The sequence below is a fragment of the Mirounga angustirostris genome, unplaced genomic scaffold (assembly GCF_029215605.1).
Source record: "Mirounga angustirostris isolate CCGP_5_RB_7025 unplaced genomic scaffold, mMirAng1.0.hap1 SCAF_11, whole genome shotgun sequence".
In the NCBI taxonomy this organism is placed as follows: Eukaryota; Metazoa; Chordata; class Mammalia; order Carnivora; family Phocidae; genus Mirounga; species Mirounga angustirostris.
In genome coordinates, this window is record NW_026991719.1 from 7,130,404 (window position 1) to 7,145,872 (window position 15,469).

Here is a 15,469-nt window from a genome sequence, read left to right on the forward strand (position 1 = left end):
TCCAAACTAATATCAAAGAGCCACTTCATTGTGGAAATACCAGTCAGTAGTAGAGAATTCAGTCTTCGTGTCTCGTTCCCGGCATGTAAGTATAGAGTAACAGATCCTAATATTAGTGTTGTTACTGGGGTTTCCATGGAACACATGTAAGTGAAGCTGGATTCTTCTGGACTTTAAATCCTAAAAGGTCTTAAAGATTGCTTCATGTAGTTCCCTCTTAACTTCCACGTGGCCTCCCAAAAGACTATTAGTCATAGCCTGGATTTATATAATCCGGGACGCCCTTTAGCTGAAATAAGGAGCTTCAGAAGGGAACACAAAACAAGTGAACAGAGCCAAAGGTCAGTGAAACCACAGAATTTCCTCCTCCTCCAGCCGACGCCATGGAGGGATGAAGGGACAGTTTACTCCGGGCCAAGGTCGCCGAGGGGTGTTGTGTTGTGTCCTTCTCCCCAGTGCTTAGTGTAGAGAAGTCCACAGATTCATGGGAAACCATTGAGTGCTACTTGACTCAGATAACCTTGTTTTCCTTCATAAGTCAAACCTCTCATTTGTTGTGGGGTTCGGGCTCTTGGCGACAGAAGGCCGGGGTCAGACAGGTAGGTGAAGGTCAAGGATGGGGGAGTTGATTGCCTTTCTCCTCTAGAGCCCTAACTCCCCTTTGTGGTCCACTTGCCCACTGGCCTGGGGTCGCAGACCAACTCGATGGGGGACAGGCTCCCGAGCTCTTTGTCACTCTTTCTTGTGAAAGTTCGCGGGTAGGGATTCTGAAGGTATTTGCTGTGTCCACGTGTAGAACTTCATCCACTTTACCTGGTGATCTGATGAGCAAGAGGAGTAGAAGTGAGATGTGGAAGTAAAATAAACATTTCTCAGAATAATGTGTTTTTATCTTTTTCCAGAACCAAAGCCTTTAGACTTTTGTAGAACTTTCTGGATTCTTTCTGAATCAGTGTTTTATGTAAATAAACATAAATGAAGAATGGAAAAGGAGTTCTCTGACGAGGCACATCAACCTATTTCTTGTTCTCCCTCTCTGCTACGAAGGAAATGTGTTGTAGAAGGACAGACACCAAATAAAGAGTATCCCGAAAGGGACATTCAAATTTCTTGCGTTTTTCAGCGCATCCCCTGGGACTGCAGATGGGCGCATGGCATTAATGAAAAGGTAAATGTGTTAGAGGCAAATCACTATTCAGTGTTTGCTGTTACTCACCACCAGGCAATCTCAAAGACCTCTATTTAGTACTTCCCAAAACCCTTACGAAGGAGAAGACATCTCAGTAGATCTATTTTTGGCCCTAAGAAGTCACAGAAACCGAAAAATTTGTTTTGCTTAGGTGAGAACTGGTTACTTTACATTACCAACATGTGCAAATCTGCTCAGTACTCATTATCAGATGCCGAGCTGGAAACGATGAGAAACGCAAGGAGGAGCACTATCGAGTTACATAATTGTAATAGTATGCCTTCATTTTAATTTCACATGGGCAGGGTTTTATCACCCTCCGCTCCGAGGCTTTGAAATGATTTACATGGGGGAGGGGGGAGCATGTGTATCTAACTTGGGAACATTAACCAGACTCCATTTTCACCGGTGTAGTAATAACTATTTATTTGCCGTCCTAGGTGTGCTGGGAATGAGCCTACATGAGACTTTTATGAGATCTATTCGCATTTGGTGTTGGAACAACCACATAGCAATGTGGTTTTTTTTTTAATTGTAACCTTCTGTGTAAACATTGGCACCTTATTAAAAATTAAATGTTTGAACTTTACTTTTAAAAATAAAACAAGCACAGTCCTCAAGAAGCATGTTGTAAATGGAAGAGATACTGATTTCGCAGCATGTTTCTGCCCAGCAGAACCTCTGGAAACCTGATTCCGATGACGGCTCAAGTATCCGCGGAAGTTAAAGACTGATTCTTAAGATTTTCACGCAAGATGGTAATGTCAGTTTGGTCAGCTTTAAAATCCCTTGATCTTAGCCTGGTGGGTGATGGCCAAATAACAGTTCAGACTGGGGCTATAAAAAGTCCAAGGATGGGGCAGGACCACTGTCCCCGGGCCATCTGTGTTTCTGCCCTGTGCACAGAGGCTGGGCAGGACAGCTTGGGCCATGGTCGAACATTAATTCTGTCCCCGCTTCAAACTTTTTAATCTATGACTTCGGGAATCACAAGAGCTTAAATCATGTCCTTCCCTACCAGTTGCTTTTTTTAATTTTCAACTTTACAAAAATACGAAGGAAAAAACACAGAGAATGCCCACATCTCTTTGACGATCTAGAAGAAGCAGTGAGAGGAATCTCTTCTAATTGGGGGAGGGAGCCAGCCTGGGGACAGCTTAGGGAAGATCGTCCTCAGCACAGGGGCCAGCAAATACAAATGCCCTGAGGTGGAAACAGGCCTAACTTCCTGGGGTCCCACCAGGGGTGAGTGGCTGCGGGATGGGTGGTGCTTGCGGAGAGAGTGTGGGGTATTTGAAGTTGGTTTTGTTTTTCCTTCGGTGGGAGGCTAATACAAGCAGATGCTTCCAAGTTTCACAGGGCCAGGTACAGACAAGGAATTTAGAGGAAGGACGTGCTTTGACTTGCATTGTACATGAACCGTTCTGGCTGTTGTATAGCGGGACTGGAAGTCAGGAATCTGGCGAGGAGGCTATTTCAAGTACACAAGTTATGATGGAGGCTTGTCCCAGAGAAGCTCTTGAATTCTGGACATATTTCCGGGTAGAGCCAACAGATTTGCCGGTGGAGTGGATATAAAATGGTACGACTACGTTGCCGTTCACTGACGTGGGCGAGACTAGGCGAAATGCTACATTGGAGAGCTCTGTTGGACACCGAAGTCCAGAGTTCCGGGGAATCGTTGAGGTTGGAGACCTAGGTCAAGCCATTGGCGCATATCAGTGGTATTAAAGCCCTGCCTGGAAACTTCCATGGCCTAATGATACCCTAAGAGCAAACAATCAACATTCTGACAGAATTTCAATAGTGAGTTTTCAGGGAGTCATGCTGACTTAGTGATAGGACTGCACTTGAATTCCAGCTCCACTGCCTTTTGGCTGTGTGACATTGTCAAAGGGACTGAACCTCTCTGAGCCTAGATTATCCCATCTCTGTCAAGTGAGCTGTTGCTCCTGACCAGCAGCGTGGCTGTGAGAATCAACGAGAGACACCGTACATAAGGCACTTGGCATGGACCATTTCACATTATGAAGCCCTCCAGGTGGCTTTAGTTGGAAATTAATTTTATGTTGTTTTCAGTTGAATTGTAAGACCCCTAAAATGAGTAACAGATCGGGCTAACCAATTGGCCTTCTTTCCAGCTCTATCTGCAGTCATTTCCAAAAACTCGAAAGGAAACAAAACAAACAAAAACTCAGATCTCTTAAGGAAAGTCCAAAAAAAAAAAAGCCTCATTGACTCCAAAGTAATGGTACATTATTAGAAAAGAAATCACTTGGTAAGAAATTCCATTTCTCTGTAGCTTTGTATCGGCTCGGAGAGCAGGAAAGCATAAATATGCATGGATACTGAACTATTGATTAGCTTAAAATTTGGAGCAAGAGTTCACGAAACACGAGACTGTGTGTAACTTGCTTCTTTTCAGACAACATAAAACCCAATACCACTGCACCTCCAGACAGAAAAATCTCTCCAGCGTGGTGTTAATGTAGAAATAAGTCTCATTAGTAAAAGTCATGAAAGCCCAGCCTTCTGTGGGCCTTGGCTATTTCCCCTCAACACGATGTAGTTAAAAACCAGAGGGGGAGAATGAACAAACAGAATTTGTCCGAAAGGTGACAACCCATCAGTTTTAATTCTGGGAGTTTAGCTAGAGCTAACCAGAATGGCTTCGCAAATAAACGTCTGGGTCAGGCAGGCTTCTTCCTGGGCTTTCATGAATTGAGACGGGACCAGAAACTTCCATGGCCTCCTGGGGCAACGTGCTCTGGCGGAGCGCAGGGGAGCCCGGCACGCCTGTTACAGCTCGTCCCCAGTTCATTGGTAGTTAATTGGCTAGAAAGAAGCTACCATATGTGAAAGCAGATAGGGAGCATCTATTCTTGGCAGTTCCTCAACATTGCGTTTCATTAAAGAAATGGTCTTTTCTTTGCGAATGAGCAATAAGCAAAGAGCACCTTGTGGGGATTTCCAAACCCCTTTAGTCAGGGTTTGGCTCACAGAGCGAAGGGAGCAATTTCGATGTGATTCCAGCATTTGTTATGGAACACATATTCCAAAGATTAAACAGCCGCCCTCAATCCAAACAGATTCTGTCAGAGAAATTGGAAGCACATACATAAACTCCCGTCCCACAGGCTGCCTGTGACAGGTCGAGTCCAGAGGATGCTTGCTGGTAGAACATTCCTTCCTTCTGCGGGGCTCCGTGTTCATTTCACACTCACTCGGGGCTCCCACCTGTTCCCAGCCAATTCTAACCCAAGCGGAAATTGGAGCTAGCTGCCTTTCGATGGACTAGTTTCCTTTTCTGACATCTCTCAAACTTCAGTCCGTCCCCAGAAAGATGAGCATTTCCGGCAATGGCTGTGGGTGATTTACCTTCTCCGGGGAGTTGCCAAGCGTCCAGCTGCTCCGTGGGCAGGAGTCTCAATTGTGCGGAGAGAACTGGGGAGAGCGAGTAGGTCCGCCTGCAGTGGGGACGCGCTTGCTAAAGTGCTCCCAGAATCCCGTGCTTGCGCACGATGCTGCTAGGTGCCCGAGGACGAGAGTGGATTCTGTGGCTAACTAACTGGGAACTGCTTTCTCCTGGGACCGGGGTTCCAAAGACCGGTCCTTGGGGAGCACTGCTATGGGGGCGGGAGCGTGAGGGTCCAGGAAGTGTCCTTCTTAGTTTCTTTGCAGAACTGAACGACCTGGGAGACGTGAGTCACCTTTAACGGACGTCCAGCACATCATCTGTGCAGCTGGGACCTTCCACTTGGTAACCAGAACGGTATTTAGGGACTGGCCTCTTCGGCGTCGCCAGAGCTGGTTAGAAATGCAGCATTCCATGATTCACTGTTTGCGTATAACACCCAGGGCTCCATTCAAAACGTGCCCTCATGATCTCAGGGTCGTGGGATCGAGCCCCGAGTGGGTCTCCATGCTGAGTGTGGAGCCTGCTTGAGATTCTCTCTCTCCATCTCCCTCTGCCCCTCCCCCTGCTCGCACACCCTCCCTCCCCCCACCTCAAATAAAATCTTTTTAAAAAATGTTTAATTTTAACAACTTAAATAGTTTCATGTTGTTTCCTATCTTAGTCAAATACTTTGTGATTAATAGGTGAAGATAAACCTTAGCCCTATTTCTTAACCAAATGATCATAAAATCTATATTTATTACAACAGGAAAAAAAAAATGCAGCATTCCAAGCCCCGCTCAGGTCTGCTGAGCCAGAATCTGCATTTTCCCCAGGGGGGGGGGCGGGGGGGGGGCGGTTTGTGTGCAGAGTGAGGTTTGAGCACTTACCTTAGGTGCCAGGTCCGAGCGAGACCGCCGGAGTTGACTTCCAGCTCTAAGATCCAGAGTTCTCTATTCTCTAAGGGGGATCTTCCAGGGGACGAGGGAGCAGTGGCTGCGGTGATTGCGTCCCCGAAGGAGCCTGTCCAGAGAAACGAGGTGGAGAGCAACTTGGCATGAGGTCTCTTAAGTGCGACTGCTCAGCCCCCAAACCGTCCCGCTCACCACCGCACTGCCGCGTGATGCTCTGTGTCTCCGGTGGCTGCCAAGGGTGTGCGTGTGCAGGGGTGGGGCGTGGCGGCAGTCCCCTCCCACTCGAATGGTGCAGAAGGGAGCCCTGGGATTTACAAAGCGTGGACAAAGGGACCCTGCTTCGGGGTAGTTTTGGTGAGCTTTTCATAAAGCTGGGTGCAAATCTCTACAGTTAGGCAAAGACAGGGTGGACACGCTTTGGTGTTCAGATGGCAAAGCTGAGGCCCAGAGAGGGTAAAGCACAGGAGAGATGCCCGTGGAGTTTTACAGCACACCGATGCCCCGGGGTCGTGCCCCGAGATTCTGATTCAGTGCATCCTGGGTGGGGTCTGGCATCACCTTTAGAAAAGGTTGCCCGCTGATCCCCAAGTGTGGTCAAGATAGAGAACCCCTGGGCTCCAGGGACTTGCTCAAGTTCATACAGCTAGTTGGTGGTCTGACTAGAGCTCATACTCTCCTTGGCTCTTCTTGCGACTTTAAGTCCAGGAACCTTTTCCAACGACGTGACGGGTCACCTTAGCTCAGATTAGTCTCTGAGTCAGACTGGTCTAACCAACCAGTCCCTTGCTTAGCAACGTCAGAGTCAGCCAGCAGCTTGTTAGAGATGCGAATAAATCCTCTGTCCCACCCTGAGCTAGCGACTCAGAAAGCTGGGGGACAGAGCCCCGCCACCTGTGTTTTAACAAGCCCTCCAGCTGATTCAGGTGCAGCTCAAGTTTGAGGACCACTGGTCTAAGGTAATGGGAAAGTGTTGATGGAGAGAAGATGCTAAAGCCAGAACACACACACACGCTCACACACAGGCATGCACATGCACACGTACCCGCGCATGCCCGGCCCAGGCACCACCTCCGGGAAATTAGGCCTGGGTGTAGAGAGCCAGAGCGAGCACGAGAAGGAATGGAAAAAGTAAGACTGCACGGGCGTGAGTGGCAGAACCAGACACCAGGGCAGCCCAAAGGAAAACCTCTGCGCATCCTCCTGCGCCGAGCCTCTGCTGACCTACTTTTCCCGGGGGCGCCGAAGATCTCATGCAGCCCTTGGCTGTGCCGGCAGGTCTGAGGGGCTTTTTCGGTTTCGTTTTTATTTTTTGAGGTTTGGGTTTTTCTGAATCAAGCACTTTGTAGAGATGAACATTCTTGTGAGATTAAATGAACCCCCCCCCTTCTGCTTGGAGCTAAAGGCACGTTCTCTGCGTCGATTTCAGCCAGGTGCTCCTTTTTCACTGCACTTGTTTTCAAGTGTGCGGCCCTCCCCTTCGTGGGGAGGGCGGGCCCCGAATCTGCAGGGCTCGGCGCCTGCAGCTGGGACTTCAAAGGCCCCAGAAGTCCTACTGTAACGTGAGCTCCCAGTTGTCCCCAGAGAGGCATCTCAGTCAAGGGGAGGGGACGCCTCCGTGTGGCACGAGGTGGGGGGCAGGAGGGCGGCGGAGAGAAGAATCCAGCCTGGTCTTCAGTCCCCCTTGGAGCTTCCGCATCTGAAGGCTTGCCGTGCCCGCCGCGAAAACCGCCCCGGGACATACGTAATTCCAAGCCGTGCACTGGCCGCCCAGAGCGAGGGGACAGACGGGCCTGCCCCGGGAGAGAATGTTTGTTTCAACCGATCGTTCACAGCACCAGCTGCCAACGGGAGAGGAAGAGCAGAGAGGGGACTCCCGCAGACTGACATGGGAAAGTATAAACAATGCTTACAGGCTCCGAGCAGGGCTGTTGGGTGAAATCACAGCATCTGATTTGGGTTTTGGTTTTGCAATTACTCGACCTAGAGGATGTAACTGCCAGGCATGTGTTGTTTCCAAGATGGATGGGACCGTGTGAGCTCATGATGGCTTCACGTCTGCGCTTTGACATTCAAGTTGGGCTCTGAGCATTGAAAAGAGCAGCCCTCGCTTTCCATAGTAGCTTACTTGTCAATTCCAGAGCACAGTCCCTGGAAGCAGATGGGGTCACTTGCGATTCTGTTGCATTTCTTTGGCCCAGAGCTGACACAGAGTATTGCTTTGTAAAGTGGGACCTCTGAAGGTGAAAAACCAGGATTTGCTTTCTTGGTCAAATCTGTGAGCTGCTCAAACTCCCGAAGCCATGTTTCCGTTATCGTTCTTCAGCGTCAGTCCTAGTAGCTTGTGTATTGATGATAATCAGCACATATTTTTGAAGAACGGATAAGGGCCGAAAACCTGCTCTTTTCGTTGTGACCTTTTGGCGTAAATCAAGAAAATAATCCTGGCAGAGTTTTCTGGAGACACAGAGCGTTTCCCCAAAAGAGACCCATCTACCATTGTGTAAAATGTCACATAAAACACTCCGTGTCAAAACAAAATGGTAATCGGCTTGGTGTTTCATGGCCTGGGAAGGGCTGCTCAGTTGAGAGATCCTGAACTTCCAAAGGCTGAATCTGAGAGCCGAGTCTGCAGACTCTACGTGTCCTGGCGTATCTTTGATCAAACTGAACCAGAAAGAAGTGTGGCAGGCTCTAAATGCCGCAGAGACTAATGGCTTGGCAAATCCATGCCCATGACTTTACTGAACATGTCACATCAAAGGGAGAAATGCCCCACTGACTGGAAAGTTCTTTTGCTGTTCAATGTTGAGAGAGAATAGAAATGAGATTAAATTTCAGTATTTCTGGATTTGGTTAATAGATTCTCTCTCTTTTAGATAGAAGAAGTTTAAGCGATTCTGTTTACTTTGTAGAAAAATATCCAAAAGGTGCATCTAATAACCGCATCTTGAAGGGGAACAAGAATATAACTACGTAGAAAGAGCATCGTAATCTTGAGAGAAGTGGTTCTCAGCTGTGACATCCAAGACGGATGAAGCTGACCGGCACAAACACCCCCACAGGGAGACTCGGGTTTGTGGGCAAATCCCAGGGCACTGTTTGCAACTTGACTCCTTTCTTGGGGATTTGAGGACGCTGAGGCAAAATGCTGGGGAAGGATACTGGAGGAATTAACATACTACTTTATATTTTATAGAAAGAAGAAATAGTCTGCATAGTCGAGTACTTTGTGTTGACAAACTGTTCAGACCCTGCTTGGCAGCTGCTGATGCAGAACTTTATCGGTGGCTGTCTGCTCTTGCACCCTGGAATGGCCAGAAAGGCTCATGGGGCCCCACTTTGTACCCAGAAGAATCCATTCTTACTTAAGCTCACCAGGAAGACAAAAGACAGTGTCTGAAGGGGCCAGACTGAGAACTATGTCTTTTCAAAGGATCACATTACCGCCAGCCACCGTTTTTATAGAGGGGAAGCCAGGTAGAGATGAGCAAGCAAAGAGCTTTAACTTCGGCATAGGATGGACATGATTTTGAGTCCAGGCTCTTCTACTTCCTGGGCAACCTTAGGCAAATCACTTAAGCTCTCTAAGTTTCGGTTCTCATTGATAAAAGACGTTAATTCATCTACCCGTACAAACTCGGTGAGCACAGTACCTGACATGACATGCATACTCCGAACTGTGATTGTGCAGAGACACGCGATGCTCAACAAGTCTGTGCTCTCCTTCCCCACCCCCACTCCCCGCCCCGGGGCATACAGCTAGACTACATTTCCCAGCATCCCTTGCAGTTGGCTGTGGCCATGTACTGGTGGTCCTGGCCAACAGAATGTGAGCAGAAGCGAGGCCCATCGAAAACTTCCCATGTGCAATCTGCTGCAGTCTTCTGCTCTCCTGGGGTGGGAGGGAGATGACCCGGGTGACCTTGGAAGCCTCTGAATGACTTCGGAGGAGGACCTCCTGGCTCCCTGTTATCTGCCCACTACTGTTCCGGGACTGAGAAACAAAGCTCTGTGGTATTGAGTCATTTTCCACATTGGGGTCAATCTGATAAGGTAGATTGTCTACCTAGACTAGGCATTTATTGTCATTATGAATTCCTAAGCGGTGGCGTGATGAACTTGTACCCACACGTCAACCGATGGTGAAATCTGCAGGAGTTTTGTGAGCCGGTCGCTGTGACATTCCTAGCTTGAAATTGGTCATGGTGGGAATTTTTATGCCACAGAAATTGGCAGAGACTATAAACCAGGCTCCCCTCCACCCGCCACTGCCCCCATTGGAGAACATTTCCCAGCACACTGCTGACTGGGAATATATATCTTTTTCCTCTTGGTCTTATCCCAAAGCCTTATATTCGTATGCAATATAACCATTTCTGTGGCTCAGAAAGTGTTTGTGGCTATGAATCAAGGCCAGGCTTGAATAAATGAAAAGAGGACACGTTATGAAAGGATGAAAGCTAACACCTAGGGTTAGATAGAGCATACAGTGAAGGCTGAAGAACACTCATCTGTGCCTTTCTCAAGTAGGGACATTGGGCCTAGGGGTACATCATTGTGTCTTGGGCCGCCTTAGAAGTTTCAGGTCTTCAGCTTGTTTACCCTTTGCCTTGTCTGGCTGTCATCGGTCCACCTGGCAAGTGGCTGTCTTCCAAAGCACAGTGATTCTACCCTCACTCCCAAGCACCCCGCCATGACAGGCAGCAGGAGAAAGTGTCTTACTCTCTTCGAGCTCCTGTGGCTGGTACATACGGGGCTGTCTCAGTCTGGATTCCCCCTGACAGCAGACCCCGAGACCAAGATTCAAGTGCAAGCCGTTTATTTGCAAGGTGATGTCAGGGAACAGTGTAAGGGAACGGGGGGGAAGGGGGACAGAGAGGGGAAGGCAGCCGACAAAGGGGGTTATCCAGCAAGTTGCTGCTGTGGACAGCCGGAGACGTGGGGGACACTAGAGAGTATGCACCCCAGAGCTGTCACCCCCACAGGGGACAAGGGGGCTGGGGTGTATAGTTACTCCCTTCAGTCATTGGTAGGTGTGACCCCCTATGTCTAGGAGGTCCCTAACCAGCCCAGACAGCCAGACTGTCTCTGTTCTTTCACTACCTGGCCCCCCGCACTCTCTTTACTCCCTTGGTACTTTTGGTGAAGACTTCCGTGATTTATTGGAGATGAGCTGACTCCTCTATTCTGACCTCTCTCAGTCTGGATTTGACATGTATTATCTTGGCTGCCCTTGACTGTGATCCCAGTCGTATGTGCACCTTGACCTTTGTAGGCATTAGATCCCTTGAGCGCATTCATGTGTATGAAGAATGACTTCAATTGCAAACTTAAAAATGACAGAACCAGAGAGTTCTTCTCTCATAATCCAACATGATTATGATCTTGGATCCGATCTATGCTTCGTGAGAAGCTCCACACTGTGGAGGACACAAACGTTGCCTCCCAAAGACATGAACTATGTATTTCTGGATGACTTTTTGGGGATCCAACATAATTGTGATGTCTGGCAGTCTATTTTCAGTTAGTCTGGGGAATCAGCTTCGTGGATTAACTGTACCCAAATCAAGGTCGGGGCTGGCGGCTCTCCGAGGTCTGCTCTCACTCCGCGGCTGGCGGCTTCTCAGAGCAGAGACCTTGACCTCACACGCAGGTGGGTGAGCGGCTGCCGGGAGCCAAGTCCACCCACTCTTGATGGCAGCAGCTGATTGTGGTCTAGTCATTTCTGGATTAACTGCCGCTTTTGCTTACCCACCCTCTCTGTGGTCAATCCCTCATCCAGATAATTGAAAATTCTCTGCCTGAGCGCTCTCTGTTTTGGTCCAGAACCCGAAGCTTTTGCAGCTCTGCACTTCCAGTGTGCCTTTAATGCACCGGGGACTTTTATGTTCCCAGCAAATTGCTTGGCTTATTCGAGAACCTGCTTCATTCTGGTTAATAATAGCAAATACTTCCTGAACACTTTACTCTGCCAGGCAAACTCCAGGCTGAGCACTTTTCAAGTTCATTATGCTTCGGAACACTCGCTCTGAGCTGAGCACACCACGTACAGATGATTGTGCAGGGGAGGCCAGGAGGGCTGGGGAGGCCTGGGGGCTCGAGGGGCTCACTCCGCCAGTGCACCGCAGAGCTCTCCTCCGAAACCAGGCCCCCCGATTCTTGAGCCCACGCTTCTCTCCAGTAACCACAGCCACTCGCTGTTTGCAAACGGCCCAAATTTGTTCCCAGAAATAGAGATGAAGTCAGCATTTCCCTTTAACGGGTAATGGAAGAGGCGGGGTTGGGAGCCCTTCTTCACCAAAACAGCCCCTCTATGAACTTTCGTACTTTCTCCTGGATGGAGACACTCATCTGTGTAGGGAGGGTCTCTGGGCGCGTGATGGGTGCTGGATTCACCTCCCACTTCACAAAGAACTGCAGATGATAGTTCTCTCAGTTTTTAGTAAAGAATGCATTAGAAAGGGTTCCTGCTACATGAAAAAAATGCTCTACATCACTAACCATCAGGGAAATACAAATCAAAAGCCACAATGAGATATCACCTTACACCAGTTAGAATGGCAAAAATTAACAAAACAGGAAACAACAAATGTTGGCGAGGATGTGGAGAAAGGGGAACCCTCTTACAGTGTTGGTGGGAATGCAAGCTGGTGCAGCCACTCTGGAAAACAGTATGGAGGTTCCTCAAGACGTTAAGACTAGAGCTACCCTACAACCCAGCAATTGCACTAGTAGGTATTTACCCCAAAGATACAGATGTAGTGAAAAGAAGGGGCACATGCACCCCAATGTTCATAGCAGCAATGTCCGCAATAGCCAAACTGTGGAAAGAGCCGAGATGCCCTTCAACAGACGAATGGATAAAGAAGATGAGGTTCATATATACAATGGAATATTACTCAGCCACCAGAAACGATGAATACCCACAATTTGCATCGACATGGATGGAATTGGAGGGGATTATGTTAAGTGAAATAAGTCAAGCAGAGAAAGAAAATTATCTTATGGTTTCACTCATATGTGGAATATAAGCAATAGCACAGAGGACCATAGGGGAAGGGAGGGAAACCTGAAGGAGGGGAAATCAGAGGGGGAGACGAACCATGAGAGACTATGGACCCCGAGAAACAATCTGAGGGTCTCAGAGGGGAGGAGGAAGTGGGAAGGAGGTAACAAGGTGATGGGTATTGAGGAGGGCACGTGTTGTGATGAGCACTGGGTGTTATACTTAACTAATGAATCACTGAACACTACATCAAAAACTATGTACTATACAGTGGTTAACTGAACACAATAAAAAAAAGAAAGAAAGAGAAAGAAAAAGAAAGAAAGAAAGAGAAAGAAAGAGAAAGAAAGAAAGAAAAAGAAAGAAAGAAAGAAAGAAAGAAAGAAAGAAAGAAAGAAAGAAAGAAAGAAAGAAAGAAAGAAAGAAAAAGGGTTCCTGCTTGTGTCCAATGGCGGTTCGGGGAGAATGTCTAACCAACAAAAAAGAGAGGCATGGGTTATTTCTGCATTTCAACTTCCGCGATTCAGTTGCCATCCCCACGTTCCCACTAACTGAGGTTCAGTGTGTATGGTGGCGGGGAGCATTTACTGGCTCAGGCATTCCTTCCTTTTAGATCAGGAGCTTCCTTCCCTTTCGAGTTTAAAAAGTGTGATGCTAACACAGTGGGTCCCAAGCAGGGATGACTCTGCTCCTCAGGGGACATTTGGCAATATTTGGAGACATTTCAAGTTGTCCCACGTGGGGGAGGGTGCTACTGGCTTCCGGTGGATCGTGTTCGATTCCCGACGTTGCAAACTGGGAGGCTTAACACAACATACATTCGTTCTCTCAGTTCTGGAGGCCAGAAGTCTGAAAGGTGTCGGCAGGGAGGCTCTGGGGGACAGTCCGTTCCATGCCTCTCTTTGTGACCACCAGCAATCTTTGGCACTCGCTGGCTTGTGGGACATCACTCCAATCTCTGCTTCACATGGCCTCCCCCCAATGTCCCTGTGCCTCACCTCTCCCTCTCCTTCTCTTATAAGGACACCTGTCATTGGATTTGAGGCCTACCCTAAGTCCGGGGTGATCTCCTCTCGAGATCCTTAACTTAATTCCATCTGCAAAGATGCTATTTCCAAATAAGGTCCCATTTACAGGTACTGGGAGTCAGGACTTGGACATAGTTTTTGAGGGGGACATAGTTCAAACCACTGCATGAGTAGATGCCAGGGATGCCAAGAGACATCCTATGATGCACAGGACAGCCCCCACCCTTAAGAGAGGCTGAGAGACTCTGTTCCGCCAGGAGTGTGAAAATCGACTGTGGCAGGGTATTTCAAGTCCTCCGGCCAACTGTCCCGCACACAGCCTGCTGTGGGAGTGAGAACCCCCCTTTCCACTGAGTGGGGGCCGTTCGCGCCCAGTAGGTGACGTGCAAATACCCACTATGACCAAGGCTGGTGTGTGAGTGATGCAAAAGATCAGAAGTCAGTGTGACGCTCAGAAGTGTGTGTACTTGGTACATGAAGATGCAGTTTGTGTCTCTCTTTTGAAGACGTGGTAAGAACTTCCGATTTCCCAACATAGGCTCTTGAGGCGTCCCCCCTGTGCAGCCCCCTCTTCACCTTCATGATTCGGCTCCTGGACAAAGTGTTTATGAGAATGGACACAGGGGTCTCAAGCTTAATTTGTTTTTGTTTTGTTTTGTTTTCTGATGGTTTTATTTGATTTATTTATTTAAATTCAATTAACATACAATGTTTAAGTGTATAATATATATTACATTATATATTATATATAATAATATAACTACAACCAACATTGAAGAAATATAAACAATGATTCAGGGTCTTTTCTGGTTCCATACAAATTTTAGGATTATTTGTTCCAGCTCTGTGAAAAAAGCTGATGGTCGTTTGATAGGGATTGCATTGAATGCATAGATTGCTCTAGATAGCATAGATATTTTAACAATATTTGTTCTTCCAATCCATGAGCATGGAACGTTTTTCCATTTTTTGTGTCTTCCTCAATTTCTTTCATGAGTGTTCTATAGTTGTCTGAGTACAGATCCTTTGCCTCTTTGGTTAGGTTTATTCCTAGGTTTCTTAGGGTTTTTGGTGCAATTATAAATGGGATCAACTCCTTAATTTCTCTTTCTTCTGTCACATTGTTAGTGTATAGAAATGCAACTGCTTTCTGTGCATTGATTTTATATTCTGCCATGTTACTGAATTCCTATATGAGTTCTGGCAATTTTGGGGTGGAGTTTTTTGGATTTTCCACATAGAGTATCATGTCATCTGCAAAGAGTGAGAGTTTGACTTCTTCTTTGCCAATTCAGATGCCTTTTTTTTTAATTAAAGATTTTATTTATTTATTTGACAGAGAGATGAGAGAGAGCACAAGTAGGCAGAGAGGCAGGCAGAGGGAGAGGGAGAAGCAGGCTCCCCATTGAGCAGGGAGCCCGACATGGGGCTCGATCCCAGGACCCTGGCATCATGACCTGAGCTGAAGGCAGCCGCTTAACCAACCGAGCCACCCAGGCGCCCTGATTCAGATGCCTTTTATTTCTTCCTGTTGTCTGATTGCTGAGGCTAGGACTTCTACTACTATGTTGAACAACAGTGGTGAGAGTGGACATCCCTGCTGGTTCCTGACCTTAGAGGAAAAGCTCTGTTTTTCCCTATTGAGAATGATATTTGCTGCGGGCTTTTTGTATATGGCTTTCATGGTATTGAGGTATGTTCCCTCTACCCCTACACTGTGAAGAGTTTTAATCAAGAAACGATAGTGTACTTTGTCAAATGCTTTTCCTGCATCTATTGAGAGGATCATGTGGTTCTTGTTCTTTCTTTTCTTTATGTAGTGTATCAAGTTCATTGATTTGCAGATGTCGAGCCACCCTTGCAGCCCAGGGATAAATCCCACTTGGTTGTGGTGAATAATCCTTTTAATGTACTGTTGGATCCTATTGGCTAGTA

General features: G+C 47.6%; 1 protein-coding gene across 1 annotated transcript in view; it reads left to right on the forward strand.

Moving 5' to 3' along the window:
• The window catches only part of CLCN4 (chloride voltage-gated channel 4), a 69,759-nt gene extending 67,947 nt beyond the window's left edge, over window positions 1–1,812 (forward strand). Inside the window, exon 13 of the mRNA XM_064573724.1 lies at window positions 903–1,812. The gene's annotated coding sequence lies outside the window, so the exon portion shown is untranslated. The remainder of the gene's footprint in view (window positions 1–902) is intronic.
• Window positions 1,813–15,469: the final 13,657 nt, after the last annotated feature.